This window comes from Amphiprion ocellaris, chromosome 14 (assembly GCF_022539595.1).
Source record: "Amphiprion ocellaris isolate individual 3 ecotype Okinawa chromosome 14, ASM2253959v1, whole genome shotgun sequence".
Lineage (NCBI taxonomy): Eukaryota > Metazoa > Chordata > Actinopteri > Pomacentridae > Amphiprion > Amphiprion ocellaris.
The window spans coordinates 14,984,152-14,992,967 of record NC_072779.1 but is presented as its reverse complement, the minus strand read 5'-3'; the positions used below and the strand labels follow the sequence as shown (position 1 = coordinate 14,992,967).

At 37.3% G+C, this 8,816-nt stretch overlaps 1 long non-coding RNA gene across 1 annotated transcript in view; it reads left to right on the top strand.

The window, feature by feature from the left end:
* Positions 1 to 642: 642 nt before the first annotated feature.
* The window catches only part of LOC118470984 (uncharacterized), an 81,496-nt gene continuing 73,322 nt past the window's right edge, over positions 643 to 8,816 (top strand). The window contains exon 1 of the long non-coding RNA XR_004848190.2: positions 643 to 1,009. This is a non-coding gene — a long non-coding RNA (uncharacterized LOC118470984). The remainder of the gene's footprint in view (positions 1,010 to 8,816) is intronic.

Genomic DNA, 8,816 nt, shown 5'->3' with positions numbered 1-8,816 from the left:
AATTAGGCAATTTGCCCAGAGGAGGCAAATTGCCTTTTGATGTTTCCAAAAGCCCTCCTTTTGCCTCTTTTATAAAACTGAAATTCAACATCATCATGATAAGCATTCTCATCTGCTTTTCTGAGTTCACATGACGCGACTCACTAATGCATGTAATCACTGCATTTAGCTGTTTTAAAAATTCTCATGAAGGGACTGTTAATGTATTTTTTGAAATACTGTTTGTCAGGATATTATAAGCAAAAGATAAGACATTGCTATGCTCAGTGACCTTTTTATGCAGACTACATTTTTGATTTAAGTGTATTACTGTGGTGATTCAACTTTGTATAGATTTGACTCATAATTAATTAAAGGAAGAAAAATGTATGCTTTTGTAAATAGGAATGGATAAACATGGTTTTGCGCAATGAAAGCATATACTTTTATTTACTGTTGCATAACTTAAAGACATTAAACACATTAATGCTTCCATCTCTCTTCTAGCCTCTGTACTGCTGCAGCTCTGTATCACACTTACAACAGTTCACAAGAAAAAGTTGAAGAAACAGCAACTTGTGAGTGCTTTTCTGTTATGTCTTGAAGCTGTTTGGGAGAGAGGGAGGGGAGGGGAGGGCAGGGAGGAGGAGGTAGGTGGAGTAAGGTTGGAGTCCCACACAAGGGAACCACTGGCAAAGGAGCCGTTTCAAACTGTGCTCCTCTGAGCTGTCTGCCTCTCTCTGTTTGTATTCGCTGGGAGACTGCATGCACCTGTGTGTTCCAGCACTCACTGCTCTTCTGGTCTCATTCCAACTGGTTGTTTATCAATGTTGTCATGTTAACAGCTCGTGCTGCAGTCAGCTGGAGAGGAGCAGAACTGGACCTGGTAGATCCTCAATAACAAAAACTCTGAGCAAAGGAATTGTGTTTGGAGAGTTTCTGCCTCCATCTTGAGACGAAAGAAATCTGAGGAACAAACTTGCCTGGCTGGACTGAAGGACTGACAACAAGCAGACTTGTGTGGAAAAGGGTGAGTTACAAACAACTGAAGTTACTTTAGGTTGTTAAGTTTCAGTCAGGATCAATAGAAAAGTTTTACTTTGTGATTTAAACTTCACTAAACTGCACAGTAGCACTGACAGGTTTTCTTTACATGAACTGTTGTTCATCTCTGTGTGTGTGTGTGTGTGTGTGTGTGTGTATGCGTGTGTGTGTGTGTGTGTGTGTGTGTGTGTGTGTGTGTGTGTGTGTGTGTGTGTGTGTGTGTGTGTGTGTGTGTGTGCACATGCATGTGTGGGGGTGTGTTGTGTTTGTTGAATTTTATGATGTGCTGCCTGGTCTGTGGTATATCTTTGGTGTAGACTCAGCTGCTCTGCTTCTCTCAGGGTATGTCTTGTTTTTTTCTTGTTCATTTCTTTAGACATCTCACATGTCCAGAAATAAACACACACGCAAACATACATGCAGACATACACACACACACACACACACACGCACACAGGCACTTTCACACACAGGAAGCAACAGGACAGGGTGATGTCTTCACTCCACAGCAGACAGGATTTACCCCTGCTGGTTCAAATGACAGCAGTTGACTTGAAAACCAATAATCTCTTGTACTCTTACTCAAATTATAGCAACATAAACAACTTGGTCTGGATTATTTAACACTGTGGGTAACTTTGCGTTGTTCAAGCGATCTTATTTAGTCGACTTATATTTGTAACAAAAATATATCATAATAAATATGTGATATTCAAGTATGCGTGACATTGACCAGGAACCTAAGCAATATTTTTCATAGTTTTATGTATTCTGCTGTGCGTAATGAATGCAATAAAGACAATTTTGTGGTTAATAGTTTGCCTGCTAACTGTTAAAATAGTCTGTTGGGGACAGTAGTGAAATCATTGTTCATCTTAAATGGATAGTGACAGGCAAAGGCAGCATTAATCAATCTGACGGTATTGACAAAGAAGGTGGCACTAATTAATAGTTAAATGAGCATCGGGGGTTTTTCATGTATTACTTGTATGAATGTTTAAAAAAAAAAAAACAGACCCCAACAAAGACCTGAGGACAGTCAGACCAGTCAGACTTAAAATGACCTCAATTCAACAAGCTCACAATATCTCACAAAGAGTACAGTACATGTTGTTATTTTATCCTAGACTTCTCAGTTCTTCTTGCCCTTTGAAAATGCTTTTGTAATTGTGATTAAAACAAAAGCAAGAATTACAATGAGTGTTATACACGACAGTCAGTATTAGGTGCTCTTGGATCCACCTACAGAAATATTGACACAGACCTGAAAGTCAGCAATAGAACATCATTCTGCACCAACCAATCTGACTGTAGAGTATTTAGACTTAGCCCAACTTGGGTTATTAGTCAGGCCTCAACTACTAGGAGCCAAGTGGTAAACATTTCCTGTATATTACGACAGAAAAACATTTTAAAAAAAAATCCTTTAACCCCAAATTATTAACTTAGCCATAATAACCTTTTAACTAAATAACCTTTAAACTGCACTGATCCATTTTTAGCAACTACTGGACAGCAAAACTCAAAATAAGCTGACAGAGACACAAGCTTTCACAGGATTTGCTTTTTTTTTTAAAATACATCCTGCAGACATGGAGCATCATTAGCATTCATTTAGAGTCATGCCTTTCTGAGTGTAAAATGTGTTTGTGAGAAAAAAATATCTGGGTCTTTAGCTAACGAGATGTTTTTCTGCACCAATCAGTCACTTCTGTCGTTTGCTGTTTGGTGCTAAATGAAATTATTAAATTGATCAATTTGTGTCGCAGCTCATTGTGTATAAAGGTATCACTCAGCAATGCTGCTACAGTAGTTCTATAATGATCAGTCCACATCCATACTTGGCACATGCAGATGGATTTCATTTTCAACTATAGGTTCTTTTTTGCTTATAGACACATTACATTGTCTATGACATTTAGACACTTGAGAAATACAGAGCTCACTTGCAAGTGCTTCAAAGCACCATTACATTTACATTTATTTTATTATATTTAACATTTGTATCACTACACACATCTAGCTGTTTTCCTAAAGAAAGCTACTGAAATAGTTTTTCATGAAAATTAAAAGAATAATGAATTATAGATAATGTCTAACTGCCGTCCATAGTTTCATATTGTGTACAGTTTTCCAAAGCGAATGCCCACGAGATTGAGCACACTCAGATTTAGTGTCTGTTGTGATTTATTCTATTTGAAAATCTACATGCTGTCCCAGGATATCCTGCAGGGAAACAGATTAAAATAGCTCTCCTATTTTTTCTCGGATCTCTCCAGTGATTATTGCTCTTGGAAATACTGACCAACGTCACTTTAACATCCTATTTAGTGCCTACAATTCTGTTTGCCACAAATCTAGGAAAGGTAACAGTGTGGGACAAGAACAGCAAAAGACAAGACAGGACATACAGGATGATGGAGTTACCCTACAATATGCTTTGAAGTGTAAATGTATATTCCAAACTGAATTTCAAGTACTGTATAAGAGTTGTTGCTATAAAATATAAGCAAAAAATTGGTGGGGGTTGTTAGGAAGAGAAAGACATGTTTCGGGCTGTGCATGCTTCACATTCTTCGCTGCTGACCTCTATGGAAAATAACAACAGCCGGGCTTGAAGGTCACACCTCCATGGTCAGTGGTTGAGGCTGCCTCGTTACTGGTACCGAACTTGATGTTTGTCAGCGTAGTGCTGTTTTATTCAGTGATTATGTTATGCGTGAGGGAAGAAGGCTTTTACAATAGGACTAAAGTTATTTGGAATTATTTTTTTGTCTCAAAAGCGGTATAAAATGCTGAAGGCGTCTGTTTATCAATACAGTAGGTGTCTATTTAGGGAACAGAAGAACATCTTATATGTATATACAGTATGTCTGGTTATGAGATGCTATCAGTTCAGGACATGGAGGAAATTTAGGCCAAATTTCTTTGTCTTGGTTAATGTGATAGGCCAAGATGAAGCTTAGGTAGCAAGTGAAAGGATGTGACAGAAAACCTGTTTCCCTGCAGTAACTGGCAATATCAGTGCAGTGATCACACATCATTTCACTAAACGGTTTAGACTAATCCCTCCACAAACCAAACACTAATAGTGACAGTGAAAACCTCAGCTTGGCTGATTGCATAGAAAGGAAATGTCTCTTAATAATAATAATAATAATAATAATTAAAAACATCCCTGTTCTTCTTAGACAGAATGTTTTTGCAGTGATGCCACTGTCATGATGGGGCAGCCATGTAATAAAATATAGTCCAAATATACATGTTCTCATATGTATTTTATTATGTGTTGGCTTGATATTTATATTTGAAAAATTACACTTTTATAATATATTTTATTAATTGTTTACAATAGCAGACTAATGTCTGCTAATGTAATGTACATATTTCCTAAAGAATAGCAGTAATTTAGCATCCAACATTTTTGTGTTTTGTAGAATAATAGTCACTCTCGAGGTTTTTGAGGTTTATTTAAACAAAGAGATTGCAAGAGCTATTGTTATTTAATAACATTACATCTTTTCCCCTCAAAATCATGTTTTTTGGTCTAGTTGCACAGTCAAATTATTCAACCCATTCAATACAAAGTATGTAGCCATAATTGTATTGACATATCAGTCTGTTATGTAACTGTGTGCATATTTACAGTAAATAAGCTTAGATAAGCTACTATACTATGCATGCTACTGCCTCAGTGTGGCAGAATAAGTTTAAGTTCTAGAAAATCTTAAATACAATAAGTCTTTAATAAAAAACAGTTTATACACTTATCAGGGTAGGTCGGTAGGTCGTCCTTGTGCTGCCAAAACAGCCCTGACCCTTCAGGGAATTTGGACTCCACAGGCCTCTGAAGGTGTCCTGTGGTATCAGGCACCAAGATGTTAGCAGCAGATCCTTTAAGTCCTGGAAGGTGTGAGGTGGGGCCTCCATGGGTCTGACTTGTTTTTGCAGCACATCCCACAGATCCCTGATTGGACTGAGATCTGGGGAATTTGATGTCAACACCTTGAACTCTGTTAGCAGAACATTTCCCAGAGCATCACACTGCCTCTGCCGGCTTGCTTTTTTTCCATAGTGAATACTGCTTTCTTCCCAAGATAAACAATGTACATGCACCCAGCCATTCACTTGATGTAAATGAAAACATGATACATCGGACAAATCTGTCTTCTTCCATGGCTCCATTTCTGGTGCTCACATGCCCACTATATGTGCTTTTAGAGGTGGACATGGGTTAACATGGGTACTCTGACCAGTCGAATCAGTGTTAAATTGTCTTAGATCTCCGACTGTCTACTTGCTATCTAAAATATCCTACTTCTTGACAGGTGCCACTGTATTGAAAGAATCCGTGTTATTCACTTCACCTGTCAGTGGCTTTAATGTGTTAGTTAATTAGTGTAACTGAACTCTGAACCGTTTGGATGTAAGAAACAAAGGGCTTATCAGAGTCATCATCACATAAACCAACAATACTTAAGTGTCTTCAGAACTTCATAGGGTTAATGGGTTTAAGAAATTACACTCTCCTGAACCCATTATGAATACATTTCTGTTGATTGCTTGTTCATTAAGGACTGATTTTTATATTCAGCCCTGACACTTCACAGGTTGGCAGCCTTGTAACAATACTGTGTGCTATATTTAAGAATGAAAAAGTCTGTGTATATAGTGTTTTTGTAAATCATTGGTTACATATGGGTGGTTATACGGGGGAAGAATCTGTGGAGTACCTAATGGAGCCAAATCCCTGTGCCAAGACAGTAGGCAGAGACAACTAGTACGAACCTGCTAATTTTTCTTTCCTTTTTTTTTTTTTTTTTTTTTAAACGTAGGACAGCCCCTCGCAAAAGAACAGCTCTAATAAACGAACTCCTGGTGCGCCTGCCAGACTGCACGCTTGCCGTCAGCAGTAAAATATGACCATGCTGCTTCTTTTCTCTCTCCTCACTCTGCCCTCTTGACCCCTTCTCATCTCTCTTTCTCCGTCTCCTTTATCTTCTGCCTTTCTCTTCCTTTTCTGTCTATTCCTTTTGGGCTTCTTTCTGCTCTTGCCAACTGCGTATTGGCTGGCTGTGTTGTCTCACCCTTTGTCTGATTTCAGCATGTGGCTGTTATTGTTTACAACCTAAATTACCCTATATTCTGTGTTAGGTCAAATTTGAGCTTTAAAGCAAAATTTCTGTTTGAATTGAGAACAGAGATTAGCTAAAACCATATATAAATTGTTCAAACCTTAGCGAAATCGACATTATTTTTTTTGACACATTGAATAGGTGATAGAGTAATATATCACTGCTTTAATGTCTCTAATAATGCATTTAATATATTGAGTTTATTCAATGAGCATGATGACCAATTGCCAGTAGATCTATGAGTGACTTTTGTGGCAGAAGTCTGTTTTTTTCTTCCTTCCTGCTCCTGTCCATCAGTCATTCTTCTATCCCCCAATGTGTAACAGAATTGAAAGTCCTCCTTTACGAGCACAGCTAAATGTTTGTTTTAAACTTTGTATGAACGTATTAATGATTTTAAAGAAATCTGCTTTTTTGAACTTAGTTAATGATCTTTGGATTGCTTCAGAAAGAACTACTGTATTTTAATGTTTTCAGTTCATGTGTATTCAAGCTACGAAAGGCCATACAGAGTTGGTATGAATTTTATTTCTGTGTTGTTTCTCTGGTTTTAGTAAGTTTCTTGTCAGTTTCACATTTGAATCGGTAGCAAACAGATACATTGGGATGTTGTACTGAGCTCAACTCATTTTCCTGGAATACAAATGCAACAACTCTTAGAAAAAATGTCAGCTCATGATGTTGCATTACATACACATAAATTGCCTTGACAAATATACCTATTGATTAGTTGTTATCGTTAACTGGAAAGATGGTTGTGCTCACTGCACTTGAGTGCTTCCAAACCAGCCAGATCTTTATCTGCTATGCAGGGCCTCACTGTGTCAGTCCCAGTAAGCTGATGGCTGCTTCTAAGAAGTCTGGCTATTGACCAGAGAACAGGACCAAAATAAACAACATACTGTGAGGGGATTAAGGGTGTTGGAGAGCTTCTAAAATTACAGCCCTCAGAACATATCCAGATGTTGCCTTCCTGATCCTCCTCAGGTACCACACGTGACAGAGCTATAGTGTACAAAGGAGCTAAGAGTAGCAAGAGTGGTTCATGGAGAGCACCCCTCTTAACATTTTTTTGCTGTCCTGGACTCCAGCTGGTGTGATCAACCTGCTAGACAGGCAGAGGGCATTGCAGTATGGAGCTGCCTCTGTCTGCTGCTGATCTATACTCAGCCAGCCAGATAACTGAAGAGGTGTGAACCTTTGTGTAAAGAAATGTTAAAATGTTGTCATCTTCAGACTGCATTTAATCTTCAAAGTCACGGTGAGCTCTGTTATTAGAGAAAAAGAGTGGAAAAAATGCTAGTGAATGTTTTTCTTTGTTTTTGTGTAATTTCTTACTATACTTAATCATCGAACCAGGTACATGAATCTGAATCAAGAACATAGTTAAACCTAAATCTTGTGGAAAATAAAAGGGAAGGGGATTAATACAATTATAGCTTTTTAGTTACTCATATCATATCTCAGTTATCTAACTGATAGGGTTGATGTATAGAAACACAGTTACTTTTTTAAAATCCATATCTAATTGACCCTCCATTCATCAGGCTTTAGCATAATTAGCCCGCCTGACTGAGATCAGCAGGCGTTCTAGGAAAATTTTGTATATGTAATGTAAATATTAAACAGTAGCCAGTCACTAAGAGAACTCATTTACATGAAGAACAAACTAGGCCCCAGGCATAGCTAGAGAACACATACTGTACATGCAGCAGTTGTCAGATCATCAGTCTCCCTCTTACTGTGGCAAACCATGGAGGTCAGGCTTGAGATACAGTAACTCTGCAACATTCACCCACAACCAGTCTGCTGTTTATGTTTATTTTTGGACTATGGTTGATTAATTTATATCTAATACTGGTGAAAGAGGTGGGTTCATACAGTTTAGGAGAGCAGGCTTCCTTTGTGGACTGACTCATGCCAACAAAATCTTCTGATGACTAACAGTTGGCAATGATGAAGATTTTATTTTATATATATATATATATATATATATATATATATATATATATATATATATATATATATATATATATATATATATATATATATATATATATATATATATATATATATATATATATAAAAATAGCGTATAATGAGCATATGAATGCTGTTTTGGCTGCTGGGCTTTTTTTTTTTTTTTTTTTTACAGCAGATGTTTTTTTTTCTTCTTTTTTTGATGTCTCCATTTTGATCGCCTGTCTCAGTCAGCCATGACTGAGAGGAATTACAATACCTAAACCCTAAAACTGCAGCAGTTAAATGGGATTGAACCACCAATAAATAAATTATTTGCAGTTGTGCTTTTCCTGCTGTGAAATGTCATCATCTTGTTAAAAAGACCTTTTGTAGTGGAAATCATTTGCGTTTGTACACATGCAGTAAACAACAGAGCAACATAAGCATGTTTTTTAGTCATAATACACCCAAATTATTTTTCACACTTACACACTCTAATTTTCACTTGCATATATACATTGTAGGCTGTCGTAAAGTGCAGCACTGGCAGGCTGCAGTGGGCATACACAGTAAACATAGGTGGGAATAAAAAGCTTTATTTTTCCTAAATAATCTGTTCACATCGTTTCATGCTTGGAACATCTGCAGTATGTTGTATTATTTGTCCTCTTACTTCTGAAATATTATTGTAGGCCA